General features: G+C 48.1%; 1 protein-coding gene across 1 annotated transcript in view; it reads left to right on the top strand.

Annotated features, from left to right (window-relative positions):
* FOXO3 (forkhead box O3) overlaps positions 1-25,781 on the top strand; it is an 81,046-nt gene that overhangs the window by 38,696 nt on the left and 16,569 nt on the right. The gene's annotated exons all lie outside the window — the stretch shown is intronic.

The raw sequence follows: 25,781 nt of genomic DNA, 5'->3' as shown, positions 1-25,781 counted from the left end.
TTATGTTGAAGTGGTAGCCTCTCTAGGGGGAAGAGAGATGGATTCAACCAGCAGAAGGTGCGCACAGATCTCCTCGCCCTCCCGGCTAAAAGCAGTAATGGTGCAGAATGTTCTGGGGGAGGCGAGATCAATTTTCTGCACTTCAACGCAGCTGCAGCAGCGCTGGCCATACAGTAAGTGGCTCAATCTATGGTGATCTTTTTTAATGATGAAACTATTATGTGCTACATCTCCCATAAAGGCATTTTGTTTTCTAATTCTCTACCCCAGGTTCCCAGAAACATGAGTAATGAGGCTTTTAGCAGAGAGGTGGAAATGCTCCCTGAGACGTGCCACCAGGATAGGACGTGTGCTGCTGGTTCACGCCGTGGCTGGTATTAGGGAGATGGGGGCTTAATTGGCTTGAACTTTTGTTCACCCCTAAAATTAAATCCAAAGCGTTTTTATCAAGTTCAGATGAGGTCCCAGCAGAGCTCCGTCCTAGAGTGGAAGTCCCGATGTTGTCCCTGCTCCTGCTTGGGGTTTCAGTGGGGATGGCAGCACGTTTTGGGTGGAGTAGGTGAACCCTCACCTGCAAGACGCAGCGGGCTCAGGTGGTGAGGGAAGGCAGTTTGTTACTCCGAGAGCTGCCTTTCCCACATCCAAATCAAGTAGATTTGCATCAGGCCATTGCATGAATCAGATCTCGATCTTCATTATCATAAAATGCAGTGAGGAAAATCCCTTTCCGAGCGCCTTCCTACAGCGTACGGATCCAGAGATCAAGCACTGTGCCATGCCCAGCGAATGGGCCTTGTATGTATTTTATTAATGCAAGTGTAATGTAATTATTCTCTTGTCCATCTGGCAGGTGGTGTTTTCATTAAGAAGTGAATAATCTAAGCTATAGGCTCTGTAAAGGGGGATGAGTATGGAGGAGATTCAGGTCATCTGCTGGGGGACCATAAATAGAAGCTAACAAGGGAGTCCTTTCTGTCCTTGCCTACAAAACCCGAAAATCTGTTGCTTTTATTTTTCCTTTAGCAGGCTGCTCGCAAGCTTAGAAGCTGGTCTGTTAATGAAATCTTTTCACCATCACGCAGTTTAACTCCTCATTTCTGGTAGTGGCTGGAGGCTCAGCGTGAAAAAATAGGTGTTATATAAGAGAAGGAAAATTAAGTCCTTATATAAACCACTATGCATAGGAAAACGAGATTAAAATCACATTTCTGGAGGTGAACAGCACATCTCGGGGTGTAAGCACTGTTTGAAAAAAGAAATATGGATTACCTAAAGCTTTTTATTAATGTAGAAGGTCTTGATTTAAAAAAAAAAGGCTAAAAATCATGCAGAAAATGAACAACAGGCCTGAGCCGTCCTACAGAAAGTTTTGCGAAGTGTGTGCAGAGCCTACACTTTCCAAACAAAATCCGATTGCTCTGTGACCTTCTGCGTGGCATCTTCTGTTTCCGGACAAAGTTTTCAGATGTCCACATGGAAACGAGAGCAATTTCCTCTTTCCATGTCCTAGCAAGACTTTTCTTGGCACAAGTGACAGCACAAGGCCTACTTTTGAGTTCTGCCCTGGAAAGATATAAATATCCTGGCAGCGTCCCAGGAACGTTCAAGCAAGGATTAGGTTTTATTTTTTATCTGGTAGCATTCAGGGAAACCTATCAGGGTGACCAGACTGGGAGGGGTGTTCACTTGGTAAAGCCTGTAAGTCTAGAAGAAAACTGAGCTTTTTTTTTTTTTTTTTAATTCTGTCCTTTTAAATTTAGGAGGGGTGCTAAAACGACGACACCGGGCATCGTTTCCTCATGTGTGCTGTGGGTATTGACAGGCAGGAGGTTAGAGATTGCGTTGCTGCTGTGTAAAGGAGCAGATTTCCATTCAGACAGGCTTGTTATTTCCCAGAGGAGCCTGCTTCTTTTTCTTCCTGGTAAAGCTCAGGTCGACTGGCATCCACGTTCGGTGGCTGTTCAGATGTGGTGGAGCGTGGAGGAGGATGCTCTGCCCCGTGCCTCATCTCCCTGACTTCCAGCAAAGCACCTGTGTGGATGCTCCTCGTGGCAGAGCCATCCTGAAGTGATGGAAACCACAACCAAACCCGAGCAGCAGCCCCTCAAAAATCGCTCTAGAGGCTGGGTGCCAAACAACGTGGTGTTGTCTGGAGTTGTTGATGTAATTCCTTCCAGTTTAGGATGCTGCCGAGCCTCTTTCTTTTGTAGGTACTGAGAATATCCGAGAGGAGATATTTAACCACTGCACAAGCTGCTCGGTGCAAGGAGCAATGGAAGCTGGAATAGTAAATGGAGCATCCTACGCAGATGTTGAGCGAGAGCTCTGCAAGGCTGTAAAAAGCAGGGGTGACCCTGTGCCAGGCATGCTCTTTCCTCTCTATTTAAAATGTTATTTATACCCCAGACTTCCCCGGGTGTTATCCGAAAAGAGGGACTGTGCAGATCGCTCTTTATCCTAAGGCTTCTTTGATATCCTTTGCTTAGGAGGGTTCCTCAGTTTTTGCCAGTCGGTGATGTAAATGTTTTAACAGTTTTATTGTTTCAAACAAGAATCAGCTTCTCTGACTGTATCAAGCCTCAGTCATTTGTATGGATGTGTGAAGGTCAGCGGGCTTGTCAGATACCCTATCGTAAATCCTGTCACTAAATCAATTTCTTTTAATTAAAAAAATGCGCTGCTCTTCGGAAGAAGTGCCTCCTTTCATGGAGACAAAACCCATTACATCCCAGTGAAAACACAACGCCCACGAGCTCTCTGCTGCTCTCAAGCTGCCTGTTTGCTGCAGCAGGTGAGTTTTTTGGGTGTTTAAAACCTTGGTGGTCAGAAGGAGCTCCTCTTTACCCTGCTCTGAAGGAAATGGCCCCTGTGGTGACAACATCACCTAACTTTGCAAGGTCAAACACAGAAAAAGCCAACAGCAGAAACCAGGTAGCCAAGCCAACAGGTGAGAGACGTCCAAGCCCCCTTCCTGCTCCCCCTGCCACGTTTGCACCAGCACCACAAGCAGGTCTGACACAACGGCGAAGAGCAAGCCAGGATTTCTCATTCGTTTAGTAATTCCCTTGGGGTTATACTCTTAGATTACTTAATGACTTAGTGTATACCCCGTCTGGAAGATAAGCAGGCATAATTCATTGCAGGCAGGTCATTCATCCTGGGAGATAACCAGCAACTACGTGCCATAGGGAGCAGGGAGATAAAGATACTATACATCAGCAGCAGTAGTTCAAGGTTTCAACCTCTCCGCCTCCTTCTGTGACCCAGAAGTCATTTGCAGTTGATTATTCAGCCATTTGCTCTCTTTAGAGAGGAGTACACTGGCAGCACTAGTAGAAGTGAATGCATTTTCCTTTCTGCCCGGGCCTTTCAACACAGCCCTAGCAGATCTGTGCCTGGAAGTATGCGTCCTTGTGTAGCTTACAGGCTTTAGTGCTGGTTTTGAAAAGTTATTGTAAAATGTTCTCAGTTTTTCTGGAGTTATTTAAGTGGTGACGGTTGCTCATCTGCTTCTTGCAGTGCTGAAAGGGGGAGAGAGCAGGAGGTGCATCGCTGGTGAGTGTGCAAAGTCTGTGCTCATGGCAGTGTGTAGCCCTGCACATGCTTGCACCTTGCTAACTTCCAGGTTCAGTCCAAGAGAAGCTTTTAGGGGTCCAGTTTTGGCCATATGTATGTTTCAAACTGAGGCAGAAAGATAGAAAGGGTCCATGTTGCATAGTATATAGCATTACGTGGTTTTCCTGTAAAAATAAAATTATTTTCAGCATCAGCGTTTACATTTTAAAATTGAACAAGTTGCATCAAAACACGCCGCTCCTAAGTCAGCAAATACTCGGATCAAACATCCAACGTGACCTCTCTCTAGTTAACATTCCCTCCTCCGAAAATCTGCAGTGTGTAATCAGAAATCAACATCTTGAGATACCCTGCGTGGCGAAGATAACAATTGACTCAGCAGGTATTTTATGATGACTAACTCTCGGCGAAAGATTTTTCTCTTCTCTCCACACACAGCAGAAGAAATAGCAAGTACAAGGCTTTTGGATACGGACATGTGATGGCCGTGGTGTGATTCAGTGTGTGATGTTGCTCTATTCGAGGAGGAGGGGAGGGAGAGAAAGAGACTATTTGTTTGTTTGTTTTCTAATTACTTGAGCTGTTTTTTTCTTTGACTCAGCAACTGCGAACAGTACGTACTGTACTACTGTAACCGGCAGTCAGGGCTGGGAAGTCAAACGGCGGTGATGATAAAAGTAAATATCCTGCATCCTCAGAAGGGATTAGGAGGAGATGGAGGAATTAGTCTCGTTGTGGCTTTGTGTGGTGTTAGGGTCCCTTTCTGCATCAGTGCTATTCGGTAGGTAATTTTCAGAACTGTATTAAGCGAGGTACTACAAACAAACGAGAAACCAGAGCAGTTTTATTTTCTCTAAATATTCTCCGTTTATGAAACCTACCTGGTTAGATGAAGGAAATATTGACCTTGCACCAGAAACCACTCTGCAAAGAAAATGAGTCTTTACTTCAGTAGTGCTTATGACTGATTTGGAGAGCGTCTGAAGAAAGGAGTGGAGAGTGAATGTCACTTGATTGCCATGAAATACCCCAAACCTTATGATGCTTGCCTGTCAGTCTGCGTGCTACACATCAAAACTTCTGCTCTTTATGGCACTATTTGCTTGGTTGTCTTATTCAAAACAGCGTGAATTCTAGCTTCCAAGGCAAGCCCATACTACTTCTAAAGGTGCTAAGTAGCATTTGTGTTTTCACGTAGAGAAGCAAACTTGTAATGGATTGCAAGGGATTCTCTCTGCAGGACCCCAAGAAGAATTTGCAGCCTGGTGACTGCTTTGTGCAAGAAGGGGTGCCCACTACTGCACTTGGTGTGTTTGCGAGTTTTGCCAGTCTGCTTCATTAATGCAAGATGTTCACGTGTCAGGTTATGTCAGGTTATACAAGGTTTTCTGGCTCTGTGGGGGAAGAGCCCCACTTTAGCCAGTCGTTCACTGGGGTTAGCTGGGTCTGCATTTTAAGCTGGATGTCCAGACAGAAAAGTTGCTGTTGGTGGTCCCTGGGGAGCAAATTCCAGAGACTTTCTCTTTGAAAGAGCCACGGACCTTCAATAACTGGGAATTGTAAAATGGTTACTGCTGTGTCTCACGGGCTAGAAGCCCTGCAAACCGTGTTCCTCCACTTTCTCAGGTGCTCTTCTGAGAAGTTGCAAGAGTTGAGGAGGTTTTGTGGGAAGACAGTGGGGGTGGATGGGCTTCCCACCCAGCTTCTTGCATGAGCAACAGCTCCCGTCAGCTTCTTCCCAGTGGCTGTGACAGTTTTTGAATGCTTTACTCTATACTCTTGCTTCCAAAGCTCATGGCAGTACTAAAAAAACTTAAATGTGTCCTCTTGCAGCCTTTAATTATGTGATAAAAGCCATGTCTATTTTAAAGCCTATTCTTTTTTCTGGCCAGTGTGACCTGTGGATGGCATTGTCTGGTAAAGAAATAGGACTTCACATTTGCTTGTGCTGTCTTTTCCCTGTTCCCTACCATACTTTTTTTTCACTCCAGAATGGCTCTCTGTGATTGTAATTGCAGTAAGTACATTTGATAATACAGAAGTGACCTATTTTGAGCACAGTTCAGCTGGTTCAGCTGATTCTGCAGTTGCCTGTAGGGTTTGCTGGTGATGTTCGTCAGTTGCTCCTGGGCTCACAAAAGCCCAGTAGGATAAGTATGGCCAGCACGACATGCAGGAGGCCAGGAAAGTTCACGGTGGTGGAGGAGGATGGACCAGGCAGGTGTGAATGGGCTGAACCGAGTGCTATAAGGCAGGGTGGAAGCCTCTGGAGCAGATGGGAGGACCAAAACAGGCCTCATTAATAACTGTTGGAGGTCCCTTGTACAAGTTGGTTGATACCCCAGTGACATGGCCAGACGTTGTGCCAAATACCGTGCTCACCAGTGAACGTGTGATACTGCTAGCATCTGAGGAATGTGCTCAAGTATTAAAAATGAGATGACCTGGGACCCGTGACCATAAGCAGATGACCTGGGTAAAGCATCGTATGCAGCACAAGGCCTGGTAGCTGCAGAAGAGAAAGGTTCTTGAATATGGCTTATTTTTCCTGAGTTTGGTCCCAAACCAGAGGTGAAATAATGGCAGAATTTGCTCTCTTAGAAGCTGCAGTCACCTCCATGCTCATGAAGATTCAAGGTGCAGTTCTTTGGCCTAGAGGCTGGGTATAGATGTATGTCTGTAGTGCTTGCCTTTTTTTTTTCCCCCTTAAATCTCACAGAAGACACCGTGAAGTACTTCCTCACTCTTCACTGCAAAGCACTTTAATACCTATCTTTCATCTAAACCTGACTCAAAATGTGAAAGTTGCCATTACTGATTTCAAACGAGATGAATCCAGGTATGTCTATCATAAAGTGGATCTTTAAATTTTACGGCTCTTGGAGGGCAGCTTTTGGGAAGATTAACAAGTCAAATTCAGTAAGACAAAATGCGTAGAGAAGCCAAGTTCACGCCACTGTTTAGGGACAGATTATTAAAGATTGCCAGTAAAGGTTTTAGAAGATAAGCACATTACACAGTGATACGGCATATCCAGCAATTAGTGCTAATCATACACTGCTTCAGTTTGTAGCGAGGCTGGACATGTGCGAGTGGCTTTCTTCAGATGAAAATTAAAACGTTAAAAATAAGTTAGGATAATCTGTACTCGCATATCACAGTCTGGGTGCATTACAGGGAGTTAAAAATAACTGAGTTTTTAAACTCCGTAGTGAGAAGTTAACATCTTGGCCTTAAAAAAAAAAGAAAAAAAAAAAAGAAGAAACACAAGGGAAAAAAACAGATTCAAGAAGTGTAAAGAGCCTTGTTTACCAAAATACGTAGACATGTAATTAAGTTCATCTTTCTTCAGAAAAGCAGGCGAGCACCTGCTTAAATCTAAATGTGCTTAAGTAGTGTTTACTTCAAGAAACACTTAAGCATGTTTGAAGTTAATCATACACACAAAGATCTTCCCGAGTGAAGCCTTGCCTACAGACAAAGGGAGAAAGGTGCTTCACAACTCCCGGATGATTATAGGTGTGCGCCGCCGTGCTGATTTCGGAACCTGGAGGAAGTTGGTGCCCAGATCTAATTGAAAGTCAATGAGCCTGCAGCATCTAATTGTCTGAGGTCCCTCTGAAAGCCTCGACCTCTTTTAAATGCTGACAAACGAGCAAGGTGCTGGCTCCGACGAACTGATTTCGCAGCTCACCAACGCCGCGTTGCGCCCCAGATGCTCGGCGTTGAGGACGTGTTTCTCCAGTGCTGCCAAACGCCGGTGCTGCTTTCCAGATTTTTGTGAACTGACAAAAAAAAAAAGGCATCAATCCCAGCGTGTTTACATGTATGTATCGCCCGACTCGCAGGTTGCTCCCATCGAGGAGTCTTGCATAACGGGGCCTGCGGGATCTCCCAGACGGCCTTTGTTTTTGTTATTAAAGATGACTGGCAGCAATATGCCCTTCCAAAGTTTGCATACTTCTCCATTTGCTCTTCCACTTGCACGTAGACAAGTAGAGCCCAACTCGCGCAGCAGCCTGTCACATGCGATTTGTATTCTTTGTTTGAGAAGCAGCTCATAGACAAAAACCCGTTTGCTTCTCCCTTTTGTTGCATTAAGCCATTACCGAGGGGATTTCAGAGGCACAGACGAGTTAGGCACCTGATTTCTGCTGACTTGAGTAGGAATCAAGGCACCTGCCACAGGCCTCTGGTGACTGAAAATCTCCCCACAGGCTTTGGCTCGCCGAAAGCTTCTTCATTTCATTTGGAAAGGGATGAATAAGCAGCACGTGCTCTTTGGGGGTGATGGCCTCGTCTCGTTAGAGCTTTTAGCATGCACGCTACACGAAATCCAGCCATAAATGCTAGGGCAGCTTTGCCATGGCTTTTCTGCAGTCACCTACCTCCGTCGCAGCGAGTGATCACTACCTGAGCCTCAAATCTTTTCCACTTTGTCTCCTGTACCATCAAAGTGTGATTTCTCAGTGACTTTTTGATTAACCCTGGTTATTATATTTTTTTGGGAGGGGAGGTGGACCGTTCAGCTGCAGGAGTTTGCAAGCGCTGGAGCAACACAGCGGCGCAGGTAATGGCAGGCTTTGCATAGCTAGGAGGTTTCAAAAGCTCGTACCAAAGACTGTTTTTAAACAGGGAAGCACTTTGAAGGAAACTGAAAGCGTTTCGCATGGTGCAATCTGCACGTCCTATCTCACATCTTTTCCTGTCTCTCTATACACTAGCCAATCCTTGCTAGGGTATAAGCACCAGAAAAGCTTAATTTTCCCTAGATGCTGTTATGTTTCAATCGGGGCAAGTTAAAACGTTTAATAATTTAAAATTGTGCATGCAGCCTAATTGGGTTTCTGGTTTGCTCTCTGTGGCTGAGTTTCCAGCCCTGTGCTTACAGCTGCCCTGGCGCAGAGGGGCACGCTCTGCCCCTGCTCTGCCCCCACACACAGCTCAGGAGGAAAGACCAGGACCTGTTTTTAAAATTTATTTATTTTTAACTGCTTATTTATTTTTAGCTGCTTGTTTTTTGAGCTGCAGGCTCGGGGCTCCCAGCGCTAAGGCAGAGGTTAATCGCCGCCGCCTCGATTGCCGCGGCACAGCCACTCCTGCACCTGAGTCCCCTGGGAGCAGCGCTGAGAGCGGCGGCTGCTGCCCCGTTTGCTTTCGCGTGACACCCACAGAGTTCATCTGTTTCACCGCTTGCTCGCCTGCACTTCTCGAACAATGTATGCTGTGTGCATTGTTCGTTTTTCTGGCTGTCACTCAAGCAGAAAGCCAACTTTTTGCACTTGAAGCCAAAAGCGAGAGAAGTATTCTCGCCATATTCGTAATTAGACTCGGTAATGAGTTAACCCATTGAATACCTCTTGCAAAGTACGCTCGGTGGCAGGATTGAAAAATTGTTGTAGTTCAGGCACGTACTGAAATTTAAGTACTTCTACTTTACTGGATGATGCATAGAAACTCCAGGCAGTAAGAAATACAGGGGAACTCGCAGTGAGATCTTGAGCAGTCATTAGTGTGGATGATTTTGATACATAGATTAATGCACAACAAATAATACATGTTCTGGTTTTTGAGCCAAGGCTATAATTCAGCTAAGAGGCTTGCACATAGTACAAATGAAGGCAGCATCAAAATTGGCTCCCTTCTCTTTTATTTGTACAGCTTCTTTCGAACCTTTCCTCCCGTCCTTTATTGGGCTCTCTAAGAAAGAAACACACAAAAGGCTACTGGGTATAACCTGTGATTTTCGTGTCATTCTGCTTATTTATACAGGACTGCTTTTCACCACTTCTATGCCTTCAGTGGAAAGGGGCTTGGCAGCAGCGCTGTGAGTCCTAGGAAAGGTGCTGCCATTCAGCTGGCAGGGCACGGGAACGCTGCAAAGCGTATTACAGGCATGTAATATCCCTCATTACAATCACGAGCGCGAGGATATTAATGTTGTGACATGTGAATTATTATTTTGCAACGCCAGTCACTGCCAGCATGCTCTGTTGCGCTGGCTGTGGGGAGCAGCATGTAGGGCCGAGACAATAAATTATCAGGGAAGAAAATAAAGCGGGTTGCAAGCGTTTCCCGTAACACGCTGTTTGTTTTCACCACAGCATTTTTTGGTAGTTCTGACAACAGCGGCGTAGTAACGCTGATTTTGGTGCAGAGCTTTTTGGGAGGAGAGTGCAGCACGAGGGCCCTTCACCGGGATCGCTAATGACAGGGCGCAGTAGCCTCACCGCTGCCTTATTAGCGCAATATTAAGGACGTGCTCGGTGGAGGCTCCATCAATCGCACTGCCAGCTCTCCACATGCAGCAGGAGCAAGGTCTCCATTAGGACCTTGACTCACCAGGCGGCGGGGTGAAGCTCACACCTCGTCCTTGCTGGTGGAGGTTCACCCCGGAGGGAAGGCGGGCGGCGTTGGCCCCGTCAGCCCAGCCCCGAGGGCTGTGCCGGGGCCGGACGGCTTCGTTTTGTGGATAGGACAGGAGACATAGCCTGATCCTGTGGGTGGGGATCAGGGCTGGAGGCTGCCCACGGGGCGTGATGGAGGAGTTCACGGGGCTGTGCTGGTGGGGTGCTGTCTGTCCCTGTCCCACAGGCTGTCCCTGCTGTCTCTGTGCACAACTAATGCCATTAATGTGGGGTTTTGGGGCTTGCCCTGTGTGGTCCCATGGTCTGACCCACAGGTGCATCCTCTGGGGACGTGGCAGTGGCTCCTAGTAGTGCCCACATCGTCATGGCCTCCACGTGTAGGCCTCGGCCAGCATGGCTGGGCTCCCGTCTCGTTGCTCGCCTGCCTGCTTGTGTCCCCTTGGCTCTGGCCTCTAATCCCGGCTTGAAATTTCAAATATTGACCAAGTTCATTCTTGACTGCTTACAGCTGCAGAAACCGGGCTCCGATAAGGCTGTGTTTAATGAGGATATTGGTGGTAAAGAGCTTTGTTGGCTAGACAGAGCTTTGCCTTGCCGAGCTGCGCTGCGGTGGGCGAGGAAGAGGAGCTCCCCCTGCTTGGGCAGCATGGCAGCAGGTAGGAAAACCGGGGGGCAATGCCTCTTTCTCCCCCCAAGAGTTACCCCACAGAGCCTCTTCACAGCAGCTGCGAGCAGCGCGAGCAGCCAGAGTAAACGTACTGCTGCGGAGAGCCTTAACTCTTCAACAAATGCCAAAAATAAAAGCAGCTTACCTTACTTTTTCCACCTTACATAGCAGTTTCCAACCACATCAAGTGAAACATCTAGGTGGGTGTATAGTGTTTATCATCACTGAGTAATACACGTTACATTAACTGGGACGTGTGTTTTGTTCCTGGCTACTGCTTTTAAAATGGTTTTTCGTGAGGGCAGGAAAAATGATTGAAGCTAGATTGTCGCTTTATAGATAGCAAGGTGTTCCTGTTTTGGGGAGGAGAGCTAGGAAAGTAATACCTTTATTAAAAAAAAAATAATCCTTCCACTACAGTTGTAAATAGCCTGCAAGACAGGCAGTGGACAGACGTACAGAATCCAGTGGTGCAGGTCTGCTTTCTGTAAGAGATGCTGTTAGAGTGGTTTTCTGCTCACATTCATCTGCAGCAATTGTGACTTCCAGGATCTGAGAATTGTTTACATAGCTGACAGCAAAATTTTCTACCCAAAGCAACAAAAAATTGCAAACAGAAGCTGTGCGTTTTTCCCCCACACTCTCTTTTGTGTTTGCTCTGCAAGCCTCTTCCCGGTGAGGGGTGCACTCAAAGGTGGGAGCTACCCAAGCTGAGGAGGGGGGCACACGGGATGCAGGCTGTGGCCGAGCATCCTTACCCAGAGTGGCAATTTGGGGTGCAAGGAGGGCTGGAGACCACCGAGGGGACAGCACAAATGGTGCTGCTGGTGCAACGATGCTTTGTAAATGAAGGGGCTTCTGTCCGCTCCGTAAAATCAGGGTGAGGTGAAGACTGAGTCTACTGTTTTTTTCCAGGCTCTGAAAGTTAGAAATGCACTGAATATAGACCCAGAGGATATGCGGGAGCTAGGGTGAGGGGAGTGCTGCTGCATCTGGAGATGCTGGACAAAGAAAACCTTGTTACCTTGCGGCACTTCAGCCTTTGATGCATTCATTTCAGTCACAAGATGTTCAAGTTTAACCAGGGGTTGGCAGCCAGACGGACCGTGAGGCAGCTCACAGAGTGAGTCAGTCTAGGCGAGAGTGGAGAGTCATCCACATAAAGGTAACCTATTAAAACATTTTCACAGAAAGTTGTGCTTTTTTTTTTTTTCATCCTCTCCAGGTTTTCATGTTTTTGTAGTAAAATTTTAGGTTTTCATTCCTGTTAGTTTTCCAGTTGATACCTTGCTTCCTGCCTGCTCTGCCACCCAGTCGCATCCCCACTTCCTCAGAAGAGAGATGGGGGCATTTTGTTTGCCTGACCCATAGCCCGGCCATTCTTGATGGTCAGATAACCTCGCCTTTTTGAGGAGCTGTCAGGCAGAAGTACAGTCAGCATAAAAACTTGCAGCAATGTCTCTGTGTTTCTTCACCACTTCCCCGCTCCCCGTCTCCAGCTGCAGCAGCTGTACTTCCTTTTGTCGGGTCCCAGACACCCTTTTGCCTCTTTGAGGACTGAAAAGCAGCTGTAAATTTAAGGCACGCAGTTGGCTGCCCGTGGCTTGGTGTGGCCCCAGTTCTGTAGTCAGACAGACTCTTCAGGAACAACTGTTTGCTTGCCTTTCTTTCTAGAAAGTTGCAGCCTTCGGGCTGCATCACATGGTGGTGTTTTTCTCCCCAAATGAAGAGGGGAGAAAAGAAGTCCATTTGTTTATGCCAGATTTTCTCAGACGGAGACAAATGGGAAACTTTCTGATCCAAACTAGGGTAGAGACATGCCTTTGATTGAGGTTTATCGGTTTGTTATCTTGTCATTTGATGCCAGTTTAATTACTGTAGAAGCGCCACAGTGAGGAGCTAGTGATTTTTTTCAGAAGTAAGAGAAACAAAAAAGAAGGATTAAACAGTTTTACTATCTAAGGCTAAAATTGCAGGTATCCAGCGCTTCATCTGCTTCACTGGAAGAGAAACCTTTGGTGCTCTGAAACAAGCCTCATGTCTGGGACAAACTGGGGACACAGGGAGCCTTGACTGTCAGCTTTGGCATCTGGGATACCCAAAATGGGGCAGCATGGCTCGTCCTGCTCTCCATCCCTCTCTTCTTTGCCCTCTTTGCCAGCATGGCGCTCCTCTCCTGTAGGGGATGGAGAGGGTGTGCTGGGCTGTTTACTGTAGGGCTCTGTGGGGCTGCTTTAATAGCAAAATAGTTTAAAAAAAAACAACCAGGTAGGCAAGACAGTGGCTGCTGGTAAAATGACTCTGGGAAGATGCCTCAGGGGGGATTAAGATACAATGCCTGAGCTATTAACTGGGAAGATCCTACCTCCTCAGCTCCAGTTTGTTTTGCCAGTGCTGAGAAGGAACAGATCAAAGGCGCTATAAACGGTTAAAAAAATCTCTCCAGGCAGAAAGGAGGCAGTTGTTTGGGAGCTGCTTGCTGGGAGCAGACACCTGCCCGCCAGTCTGCAGGAATCCCAGCTTCTCGGCAGCTCCCGAAACATGTGGTGGTGCGGGACCCGGCGAGGAAAGACATATGTCCCTTACTGCATCGGGTTTGGGAAACATTATGCCACCTCCCTTCTGTTAGTGGTAAACCTTGTGGAAGCTGTTTCATGATGCTGCCGGCAGCCAACAGGCCCTGGGGACCCCGAGTGCTGCTCTGTGGGGTCCCTGAGCCCCGCAGGCACTTTTGGAGGGATGCAGCTGTGGCAGGGAGCCTGAGCATCGCTGCTCACCGTGTTGGTGTGAGCTGCTCCGGCACACCCTGGGGCAAGCCAAAAATCCCTGCTGGGCAGGAGGGTGCTCAGGGGCTTGGCAGGTAACGCTGCCTTCCTTCCAGCCCCAGCCACAGAGCAGCATCCTTAGCAGGAGGTGAATATGGCCACAGGTTCAGCCCTCAGCTCAAGGCCTGTAGGTCCAGGGGGGCTGGGCATGCTGAGCAGTCTCCTTTGCAATCCATCGTGTCTTCTCTGAGGGTTTCCAAAATCAGAGAAATCCATCTCCTCTGTGTCAGGCACAGTTCTCCCCTCACGACCCTGACTTCTCCACAGCAGGACCGGGGCACGGCGTGACGGAGAAACCTGCGGCCGAACCTGCTGCAGGCATGACGTGAGGCGAATTTGGGAGGCGTAAGCTCTGCCCTTTCCATCTCTTTCCTGCCACACGTTGCTTCTCGCCGTCAAGTTGTTTGCTCGGCTGGACGGCGGCATCCTCTGGCTGGTGCTATCTCCGCAGGCCCATATGGTCCTGCTGATAGCGCGCCCCGCCTCAGAGCCGGGGGTGGCGGTGGCCCAGGCAGGAAGAAATGGGCTGCGAGCGAGGCTCTGCACATCCCATCTGCCCAGGGGAAGCACCAGTCAGCTCTTATCGGCCACGAGGTGTAGAAATCGAGTTAGCAGGCGAGTCGATGGCCGACTTCAGCGCTCGGGGCGAGGTGATAACCCAGGGCCCCTTGCGGGTGGCGCTCCTCGTGTCAGTTGTGAGGGCTGCCATGGAAAGGGAAACCCGGCAGTGCACTTCTGCTTCCATCTCGCTTTCCCCCCTCCTTTCCTTCGTGCTCAAAACGTTGTTCTCGCTGTCATTCGGGGCAAGAGGAGCGGAGCCTGTCCTTGCTGTGGAAGCAGAGAAGGCTTTGCCCTGTTATTTCACGAAGCGCGTTGTTGTGACACACCGCCCGGCTCCTCGCATCACTCAGTGCTTCATTAGTCTGTCACTGTACGAGCGTATTAAATGACAAGCTAAAAAAAAAAAAAAACAACACAAGACGGCACAACAGGCCATTAAAATTCATAGAGGATATCAAATATTTGAAGTTAAGGGCTGCAAAAAGCAGCAGTTTGCTGTAAAGACCCATACCTGGGGTTGCACAAATGGATTGAAGAACTGGGAATCCCGGTGGCCGGCTGCTTCCAGTGTGTTTTTCACATGATCAATCACCTTCAGTGCTAACCTGCATATGTTCGGCTGTAGTTTTAGCTCCCAAATATTTGGGCTGTGCTAAGCCTTTGCTAGAAGGACAGTCCCCGGCCTCCTCTACCCCAGTCTGTAATAGGTAAGTTTTTTGAGGCTTCTATCTCCAGCATTTCTAAAACCAAGTTCGTCTTGGAATCCAGTCAACATGAGGAAAGCGAGGTGCTGATCAGGTGAAGTCACACCGAAGTCCTGCACCGCATCCCGCCGGCTGTCAGTACCAGCAAGTGTTGCTACATACCACGGGGAAGGTGATACCCCAGCCTCTCCTCAGGGCCTGAAAGCTCTCGTTTCATTGCTTTCCTGGTCTCCGTTACCTGCTGACGTGTGTCCCAGGCTTCTCCTTGCAGTTTTACATGCTGGGACAGCAGTGAAAGCACTCGCATCGCGTCCTGCAGGATGTTGAATTTCTCTGTTCGCTGTTCCTCAAAGCAGTGGTGGGGGTGTGCCACATCTGCTGTGTGCTTTTTATTTCACCCCGTGCTCAGGAATGGGTAGATCCCCCTCCTGATGAGCATGTGACAGCCATTAATACAAGAGTTTGGCTTTGTGTTACCACCTGAGCTCCTCTGGTGTCAGGCCGACCTCTCTCGCTCTGTCCCGGGGATCTAGGAGCCGTCCTGTCCCCATTTTGTGCCGCTGCGTGCTGCTCCAGCCCTGCCAGCTGGCTCCTGCCCCACCAAGGACAGAGCAGCAGGAGCTGGGCTGCCCCTATCCCTGCTTTGTCCTGAGCTGACCCCCACCCACCGGGGTCTCGTGGTGCCGGGAGCGGGACGAGAGCGGCGTGCTCACCGCACCAGGTCATGCCAGAGCGCCTTGGCAGCCGTCCCCGGGTCTGTGTGCGTGCAAAGCGGATTACTCGCAGCCTTTGTCTTCATTTTGCTACACTTGTAAGCAGAACGTGCGAGCCCCGGCTTCATTTTTTGAGGCAGTGGATCGGAGATACGATCCTGTCGCTGTACAATGCCTCCTTTTTCTGTCAGGGCGTGTGGTTGCAAACAGTAGGGTGTCAGGTTCTAGCGCTGTCCTAATCCCAGGGCAGAGCGGGGAAGGAGAGGGGGCAAGGCAGAAGAAAGCGTGCCCTGCTGCCCAAAGCCATGCCACCGGTTTGAGGCACTGTTATTACCAGGGACTGCTTTCCAAGCATGTCTATCATCCCAAAATACAGCGGCGAGCCAGAGCGAAGTGACATGTACGTGCACGTAAATAGTGGCGTAAGTAAGTTTTGCCTTTCACCAAATAAAAAAATAAATCTGGATGTGAAAAGGAGTGGAGGAAAAAAAAAAAAGGGGGCAGAGTACCAAACTGCGGCTCATTCAAAGCAGCTTGGGAAAATATCTTGAGGTAGCCTTTCCTGAAAGCCTTTGAAATTCAAACCGTGGACTCTTGCCTCCTGGCGCACAGACCAATTCCTCCTCCTGGAAGACTGTGACTAACAGTTGCCCTTTCTCTCCCTCTTTTCAATACCCTTGAATCACAGAGCTTGCAGTTCTGCTTCCCTTGGTTCAGCTCTGAAGCCTGAAGGACCGTGTCAGGGCAGCGAAGAGAACAGCGAGTACTGGACGCAGGGGAAGGCAGAGGGAGGACATTGCCCTGTCTTCAGGCCCTCACCTTGCAAATCTTTTCTCCTGCAGAGGGTCAGGCAGGTTTGGGAAAGGTGGACACAAGCACTCGTGGCCTTCCCAGGGGCTCCCTGGTGGCGTGGGACTGTTCCCTGCGTGCCGTGTGCCCCGTGGGCTCCCCTGCACCGTGCCTCTGTCCCACCAGGATGCAGCAGCTGGCGGAGCTGGCAGCTGCTGCAGATGCAGGGAAACGCCGGTCCCTCAGCTGCTCCCTCCCACTTCCTTCCCCGATGTCAGCGGGGACGTTTGTCCGGCTGAAACCTCACGTCTGCCACCAAAGGAGCACACCCAGAGGCCGTGCTGCCTCCCCGTCTCTCCCCGTGTCGCGGGAGGAAAAAAAGCCTCGATGGAGATGGGTTGTGCGGGGTCATCCCGTTGTACCTGCGGTGATGGCAACACTTGGTGGCTGAAGCATTTGATTTGTTAACCTTAGAAAAGGATGCCATTAAACACTGTATTTAGCTCCTCAGGGGAAGCAGCCTAGTTTCTCCTTCATTTTCCTTTTCTCATCCCGGTTTTAACATCAGTGACTCAGCTGTCACTCCGCTTCCGAAGGACCGCTGGGGTTATAACTGCGGTTGGACAGCACCGGGAACCCACTTCTGCTGGAAACAATTAATATGGTCTATTTTCACCTCAAAGATAGAAAACTGCTAGAAGGTTTTCATTAACTTTTGCAAGCTTTGAAACTTGCCTATGGAAGAAATTGGAAACAAAGATGTGTGCCTATCCCCATAAGCATTTGCCGCTCACTGCTCCTTTCTTTTCTGCCCTCATCTGCTCAGCTGCAACTCCAAGGGACCTGTTCCTTAGGTGCCTTTATTATGAAAATGATACCTGGCGTGCTTAGGAGGCCTGGCATTCTTGAGCTGTGAATAATGCGAACAGAGTCATAGAGCAAATAGCGATGAACAACGGCACCGTCATTCTTAGCATTGTCCTTTTAAAATCCACCCATGTCTTGGCCACGTAGGTGTGAAAAAAGGGCTTCTTTTCAAGCGATGGAGCTCCACTAACATAAGTCACTAACGCCACTTGCTGTATCCCATCCCAAACAGGTCTTGAAACCCATTGCCCTCGTGTCTCACAGCTGCCTCTGAAAAATGGCCTAGTCCGGAGCGATACAAACTCAAAGGCCCCATCGTGGCCGAGCGTTGGCTTCAGGATGTGTGACTCACGGGTGCAGGTTCAAGTTGGGAACATGAAAGGGCTCCACTCATCCTTCTGCTATTCGGGCCCTGCTGTCGGGGCGGGGTGCTAAGAAGGCACAGGGAGGTGCCGGGGCGCTCGGACCCGGCCTGGCTGTGTGCTCGACATTTAGCACCTGTGACTGGGATCATAGCGTTGGCATCAATGGTAGCTTCCCGGATTAGGTAAAAGAGCTTAAAAAAAAAGATGAGAGATTTTCATACCTGTGCATTTACCTCAATTCTGAGGTTTCTGGGATGGTGCTGCTGCCAGTTACGTGTGAAACAGGAATGTCCTGCTTGCTGTAGCAAAGGACTGATTCATTGGCAGCATAATAGGTGTCATCTTCCCTTTTGTCAGCTCCTGAGGTGTACTTTGCCCCTGCAATGAACAGAAAATAAATTAAAAAAAAAAAAATCCAGTAAAACCAGTAACGTGCAAGTCATCCGAGTGAGCTGAGGTCCGGTTCAAACAGAGTTAGGTCAGGCTGAGATGAACCTGAAAGGGTGGAAGGAGAGCTTGGTGTGAGCGAGGATGAGCTCCCGGGATGCTGCCGTGCCCTGCGAGGCGCAGGGAGGGACCTTCCCAAAGCAGGCACAGAGCCGTATCGCACTCACCCAGGCTGGGGGAGGCAAATCAACTTTTAAGGCTCTAGAAAGCTTTTTTTCTGTAGGAAATAAAAATCAAATCATGGGAGAACGCAGGCAGGGCACCGCAGCATGGCAGGCTGAGCCCTGTGCCTCTGCTGAGTTTTTGGCAGGGCTGTTTTGGGGGCTGGGTGTCCCTGCCCCAACATGATGCTCCCATGGAAGTGAGGTTGCAGGAGAGGCTGAGGAAGGGCTGCTGATGTGAACCCGTGGTGTAAAACTGGTGAGAAGATGGGTATTTTTGTCTGTCCATTTCATCTGGCATAGCATGAGCTTTGTATTTGCAGAAAGCAAAGTCTGTGTGATTTTTCAAGTATATTCCTAAGTGTTCAAAGTATGTTCCCCAACACTGAGGGAGAAACTAGGAAGCCATAAGAAACAGAGAAGGAAAAGGCTTAGGGGGACTTGTATTCTCTAGCCTATACCCGGGATGAAACAAGGACCCACATCAGAACCCATCAAAAGGAAAACTGATGACTTTGTACCTTCCCAAAGTATTAATATTTCATGGCTACCATTATGTTCTGAAGAGCACACGGCTCATGTGTTTGTTGGTAGTACCACAGCCGCCCGGCGAAAGAGAAGACCCCCGTTCTTCAAGCTGCTCTGTTCCCTCACCCTAATTTGCAGCCCATCCTTTCACACTGGTGCTGACTCTGGATTTTGGGAGGTGCAGCTCTGCTTTGTCACCCAGCCTGATGTCCCCAAGGGCCGCTGCCCCAAAAGCCAGAGCCAGACCAGGTGCCTTCAGGCACATCCCTTGTGTCCCCCATGCCCAGGGGTGCGGAGCAGGAGCCCGTGTCCCTTCCCCGTGCCCGCTGCCAGCTGAAGTGCATCGTATTTTAAAATGCACTTACTTGTTTTTAATCAGATAATGTCTACTGGTTCGATAATAAACTAATTACGGGCTTAAAATAGCGCGGGAGAGGGGTCCTGTTTCAGATTAGTCACATAATAGAGATGCCCAGGGCTGTTCTGGAGGTTGCTTGAAGGCTTTCTCGTGCGAGAAGGTCTCGTGTGCCTGCTCCAGCTTTTGAAGGGCTTACTCAGGCCTGGTCAAACTCGGTCGGCCGACAGCGTATCAGATCTGTTCCTCTAATCAGTCACATGTTAGGCAGAACTGTCACCAGATTTGCAATTTAATAGGTGCAGCTCAACACTTCCAATTAATGCAGGCCGTGTACTTAGCGATCTATCATTTCAGAGCTGTGTCACTTCAGAGCTGGCACTTGGCAGAGCCGCCTGCGAGACAGCGCTGTGCTTTGCTAAGGCAACTCACCCCGACTTTAGTTGCATTTCCCAGGCTTAGCAAGTGTTCAAAAAAATCAACACATAGCTGCAGAAACCTCTAAAACAAATCACAGAAGGGCTGAGGTGGGCAGGGACCTCAGGAGGCCACTTGCTCCAACCCCTGCTCAAGCAGGGGCACCCAGAGCTGCTTGCCCAGGATGTGTCCAGGGGGCTTTTGGAGATGTCCAGGAAGCCTCTCTGAGCAACCTGTGCTCCTTCACTCCATCACCCACACAGCAACGTGCTCAGAGGGAGCCTCTGTGTTTCTCTTTGTGCCCATTGCCCCTGGGCACCGCTGAATTGTGCATAAATACAGATTTATAATAGGTGATTCAGCATCGACGGGCTTCTGTGTGATCTTCCCTGGGAAGCTGCTATTTTTAGTGAATTATTATAAGCGGTAGCATCACTCCCATTTATTTATAAAGGCACGAAAGAACACCCATACACGTTTCCAAATAGTCTATGTGTAGTAGCGGCCATATGCTGAGAGTGAGCAGAAACACAGCCTCAGCACCCTGGTTTCCACAACGCTGCGTGGGGGTTTTGCTGGGACCTTTGCATCTAGGAAACAAAAAGCAGAGGGGAAAGTTCTTCTTCTAGTTAAGAGAAACAAACCCAAAGGCTTCAGGGTGGAAGCCTGCCTCGCAGTGAAATTGCATCGTTTTCATTGAGGTCTCACTCAGTGACCACTGAGGTTTGGGCGGACTCTCCCGTTAGCTTCAGCAGCTGCTGGATCAGGTGCACAATGAAAATAGGAGCTATTTTTATGAAAGATACCACGTGGATGATATTCGGGTTGATGAGGTTGCGTGTGCTTGCACATCTCCTGGGTCTCCTGGTGGAACAGAGGAGGAGAAGTGCATCAGTGCCCTACCAGAGGTGCTCTACAAATACAGGGTGATGCCATTTCCAGAGTCAATACCATGGAAACACTTGAAATGCTGGGGTTATCCTAAAAAAAAAAAAATAGAGAAAAAAAAAAAGTTATCTGTGTGTGTCCATCGTGTCTTTTTTTATGCAACCCCTTGCGTTTAAGGTCCCTTAAAAAACAGTAAGTGGTGACGTTTTTTGGTTTTACCAATCGTGTTTGTGTGGCAGTCAAGCCCGCACTGATGTGCCTTGGGATTTTCACGAATTCAGCACCTTGCAAGATCAATGTCTGAAAGTAAATTCCTGCTCTTAATTAAGTTCAACCCTTTGATTGAAATTAATTGCGTTCTTTAATTTTGTGCAGACTCGGTACAAAGCAGGTGGAAAGGGATGAAAAAGGAGGCTCTTGACAAGGTGCCTTTAGCAACTCCCGATGCTGCCATGTGGTTCTGGAGCCTTAATCCCATTTTAATACAGAAAAGCATCAGCTCCTTATACAGAGGCAAGCACTTACATTTTTACCAGCTTATATTTTTACAGCGTAGGTGTCTGCTGGCACAGGGAGCAGTTGCTGAGTGCCCAGGCGAAGGGGGGACATGGCCGTGGGCTGGGTTGCAGGAAGGGGATGTTCTCCCCAGCCCTCCAGGAATGAAAACAGCTGGGCAAGAGCTTGCTCAGGCAGCTTATAAACATATAAAAAAAATACATATACACGCTGTATGGCCTTTGCTGTTGCTCTTGATGGAGTTGTTACACTTTTTATCCTCAGACCATGTTCCTTCTCCGCAGCTGCACTAGTTAAACTACCAGCATTTCCCTCGCCCTGTTTCCCTTCTCCCCACATGCAGTGGAAAAAAAATAAACTGCAAGCAGCGTGCTCTGCTCACAGCAAAACAAATGTTATTTATTAGAGTCCTCCTGTGGTCAGTAGACGTCTGACTGTAAAATAACTGGAGATTTTTCTGCTAACTGGAAGTGTGATGCGCTGAGACGATTTCCAGGCAGCGTATATTTTCAGCTGAGCTTTATTTACGTCAGCGTAGTGATTTGCAATATCAGTGTTTGCAAAGAGTGAGGCAGCAGTTGTTTTAATTAGACTTTTTTTTTTTTTTTGGTGGAAAAGCTTTTAATTACGCTGTGACTAAGTCCCCTCAGCTCCGCATTTCGAGATGCCTTTCCCTTAGGAAGGGAGGGCACCCACCTCCTCTGGGGGCACGCATCCTGCCCTTGTGTAAGGGAGCAGCCCCGGGGCACGAGGCGTGCATCTCGGGGTTTGTTTGCCCTCCTCTAATCAAGTTCTTCCGTCATAATTTGGCATAGTGCAGAGTCCTTGGTTTGGGACCGCTGGAGGTATGTGCCCTGCTCGTCTGTGGTTGGTTCTCAAAAAAGATCTCTCTTTTTTTTATGTAATTTGCTTAATGCTGTTTTTTTCCCCTGAAACTTTCATAATTTAGGGAGACTACAACAAACCAAAAATACGTGATTTTTGGTTTTGTATGGAAAAAAATACAGGCAATTAAAAAGATGTAAGACATGGCTGGGCAAATACTGTTGGAGGACTTTTCTTGTGTTTTAATTCTTGCTTTTTCTCTATCTCCAGTACCTTCACCACTTTATTACATTATTTTTTTTCCTGATTTGCAAAAACTTATGGGAAAGATGAGCTCTGAGACCCATTTGGGCTGGGGATGCTTAAGCTCCTTGAGAAGAGCAGCACTGCAGCCTTTCCCTACTGAGTGGCTACCATACAACCTCATCTGGTGAAGTTAGAGCATTAAATATGTTAATAAAGTGTAAAATGAAGTATAGTTCTCCCAAGTGAGCGTTAGCAGCAGTTACGGGCCTGCAGATCGTGTTTGTTTTCCTCTCATCGTTTCCCAGTATCCCAATTGTTAAAATAAACCTCTGCTTTTGATTTGTAGTAGCAACTTTACGGCTTAGGAGCCCGTATCTGAAAGAATGAATTAACTTCTCCTTGCAAAACACTGAAATGAAAACAGAGCAGTGTGTAACTTGGACCCGGCAGCCACCAGCTGCACCTCATCTTGCTAATCTTCAGCCTCCTTTTTTTTCTTTTTTTTTTGGGCCTCTAAGAGTTAAGTTACACAACTCTCTTTATTTTTAAAGTGAGTGGATTCCTTGTTGCGTGGTTGAGAATGATAAATTGATACCACATGTTGCTCCCAGACAAAAAAGACTCTGTGTTGCAGTGGAAGCACTTGCAGCTGGTGTCTGAGTTAATGGACAGGCTCCACAAGGTAAACACAGTTTGGAAGAGGCTGAAGCAGACACGGGCTGGAGGAGCTTGGGGGGGGGGGGGGGGATTTTGTCTGTCTTAAAGGCTCGAGCATTTGCTGCTTTGGCTCGGCCAGGGCTGTGTGTTGAAATAACGCATGGCCTAAGCTTTTCCGGGAGGCTCGTGTATATGTTTGCACCAAATCAGGTATACGGCGTGATGGAAATGTTTGAGTGTCCTCCCTGGGAGCTTATCCGTCCGCACTCGTACCAAAATACCAAGAGGGATGTGTAATTAGGACATGGTAGCCGATTTCATTTATTTTCCTGAGCAAAAATGTGGCCGATTCCCTTAAGGAGCATTAATAAAAACGGGAGCAGCGGATCAGCGCTGCCCCTGGTCAGCAGTGACTCCCCGTGTGGCCCCGGGTTTTGGAGTAGTAGTGTCACCCCATGTATTGCTGCTTGGACTCCTACGAGGTGCTCAGCTCCGATTTATTGCTAGTCAGTGCTGGTATGCTATCTTGCCACCCCTTGACCTGCTGTTTCACAAAACCAGGCAGGTTTAGATGAAAACCCAAGGGGCGTGAGGTGTATGATGAAGAGAAGAGCCTAGCAAAGGGGGTAGGGAAGATCATCACCCCTCCTGATACCACCATCAAGCTTTCCTCATCCCAAGGGCTGCCTTTGGGAAGCCTCATATCCCACAGACTCAGCATGTCGAGGCAGGATCCCGCTGTCCCCAGCTCTGTCAGGGCTGAGTGCCCACCCTTCCTCCGCCATTTTCCCTGTGGCGCCATTGCTTGGCCTCACAGCGCCTTCTTCTGACGCCTTCCCCTTCAGCTCTGCGTGGGTCTGCTCCACCCCACAATGCTGCTGTCCCCTTCTCCAGATGTCCTGGTCCTCTCCTTCCGTCTCTCCACCTTCCATGCTCAGCTTCTGGCCTCCCCAGCAGCGTCACTCCACCTGCCCATCTCCTCACAGCCTTGCCCCCCACTTGACTGTCAGAGGCACGTAATCCCCCTCACAGACATATGTATTTTAATTTAACGAAAGTGCGCCTTCCTGAGGCGCTGTACCACATCAGCCCTGCCTCGTCTGCTCCTCTCTGCTGGGTCTTCCTCGCCTTCAGGGCCAAAAACTTTTCATCAGGACCACTTCCAGAGGGACTGGGACCCAGCTGGGCCAGGCACAGTGCCGTATGTTCTTCATCTTATCTGCAGGAACCTCAGTCTTCTGGCTCTTGGTAGGGCATGCAGCCTACTTCAAGTCGGGTATAAATAGTAACGCTAATAAAGGGAGGAGCTCGTCATATTTATTTTCTGCTCTGCTCTTGTACAGTCCTTGTGTTGTAGCCTTCAGTGGTATGTGAGCTCTTTCCAAGGTGTCTGCAGCCTGGCTAGCATCTGTCCCGCGGACATATGGTCTCCAGGACAGATTCATGGGCGTTCCTTTCTAGATCTTTTAAAGTTTCTCGTTGCATTTTGGCATGGAAAAATGTGTTTTGTTTCCATCATAGTGGCCTACTCCTTCCCTCAAATAAGCCAGAACAAATTCCCATTAATTGGAGCAGCAGCGGGTTCAAATCGCAAACTGTGTTTTTGTTCCTTCCCCACCTCCTCTGTGGTTTGTCGCAGGATCATACGTTGCTAGTGCACGTGCCTGGGAGCAGAAGTTGTGCCACAACGTTTTCCTATACTTTATGCAGCCATCAACATTCATTGACAATCCTGAAACAGGTAGCAAGCACAATTATTTCCATCCAGGTAGCAGCCTGGTAGCCCAGCGCAGCAGCCTTCACTCGCTGATTTCCGTAGCAAAACTCGCTTGTGAAAGCATAGTAGGGTCCAGCCATAATTTGATTTGGCAGGGCATCCAACACATGGGGAAACCAAGAAACTCAGATACTGTTGTTGAAGAGGTTAGCGGGGGAGGCTACATGAAAGAAGTGGGTTTCAAGGCAGTGTTTGAACAGAGGGTGGAGATGAGGTACACAAAAATAAATTGGCCCATAATTATGCGTAAGAAAACAGTTTTTCTGCAGGAGAAAAGTAAAGAAAAACAGAAGCTGGAGCATAAATGGCATATTGTATAACGTAAAGGAAAACAAACTGCTTGGATTTTTTCATAGCTAACAATTTTCAGTGCAAAAGTATTATTACATTCTGCTATTATTTGTGTGATACCAACACTGAGCGAAAAGATATTATAGGGAGATTACGCATGTGCACATATATCTACACATGCAGGAACCCTCATCCTAAAATGTTCTTCAATTTCACATTTTTACCAACTGACCATTTGGGATTTTTCGTGGTTTTAGACCAGATGTTTTCATACTACACCTACCACCAGCAGAAATTCATGAGAATACCAGAGGTCACACACTGTTAGCTGCTGGCACTTGGGCTGAGTGTTTTCACATTTGAAGCTGTATGGCAGTCTACATATGCCACCTTGGGTGTTTCTTTTCTGCTTTTGGAGAATTTTATCATCTATAGGTATCACTGTGGTGCTTATTCTTGTATCCAGCATTTGTAGGTTGTGTACGTGACAGTGTTTGGTGTGGTGTTCTAGCTCTGGTCATCCTAATCCAGCCACCCGGAGAGATTCCCATGCAGATATTCTCACATGTAGTTGTCACAGGGGATGAATGCAAGAGCTACCTGCGCTGATGCGGTACAATCTGGAATATCAGGAAATATTTTAAAATAGAAATTAAAAATAAAAATATCAACAAAAACAAAACCAGCGGTCTGCAGCCAGTTGAGAGAAACATGAGGAAGTTAGCAGTGGTGCCTAGTTATTAGAAGTTAGAAACAGACTTTTACCAGGCTCAGAATACAGTTAAATATGTTCATCAGCTAAACAATAAGAAACTTTTCCCTCCTTAGACTGAAGAGTTATGGTGCTGCACCTCACTCCAACATATTTTAATGGCATTATAGTTCCTTGGAAGTAGATGAGTTTACAGTTGAAGTGCTGACCCAAACTTGTCTCGAGTGCGTCTGCAAAGCCTGGTCTGCTGTTTTGTGCGAATGGTTTAAAACGGAACAGTTGCTATTTTGAACCGCAGTCAATACGATTTCTCTTTTCATCGCAAACGCGTCTGCTGTCTGCATGTGAGAAGAACTTCAGGCATGTTTTCCATTTCACAATCTGACAAAAACCACAACACTTAGAGGGGGGAGAAGGCATCTTATGCTGAGAAGAATTGTTTAAAAAAAAAAGCTGGGCTGTATTTCTTCATACATCCAGCATGTCTCCAGTTCACATATGTCAAGCATCCATTTATCCTTACGAG

Source organism: Anas platyrhynchos, chromosome 3 (genome assembly GCF_047663525.1).
Source record: "Anas platyrhynchos isolate ZD024472 breed Pekin duck chromosome 3, IASCAAS_PekinDuck_T2T, whole genome shotgun sequence".
Classification (NCBI taxonomy): domain Eukaryota; kingdom Metazoa; phylum Chordata; class Aves; order Anseriformes; family Anatidae; genus Anas; species Anas platyrhynchos.
The sequence above is the reverse complement of the archived record's forward strand: the minus strand, read 5'-3'. Positions and strand labels throughout refer to the sequence as shown.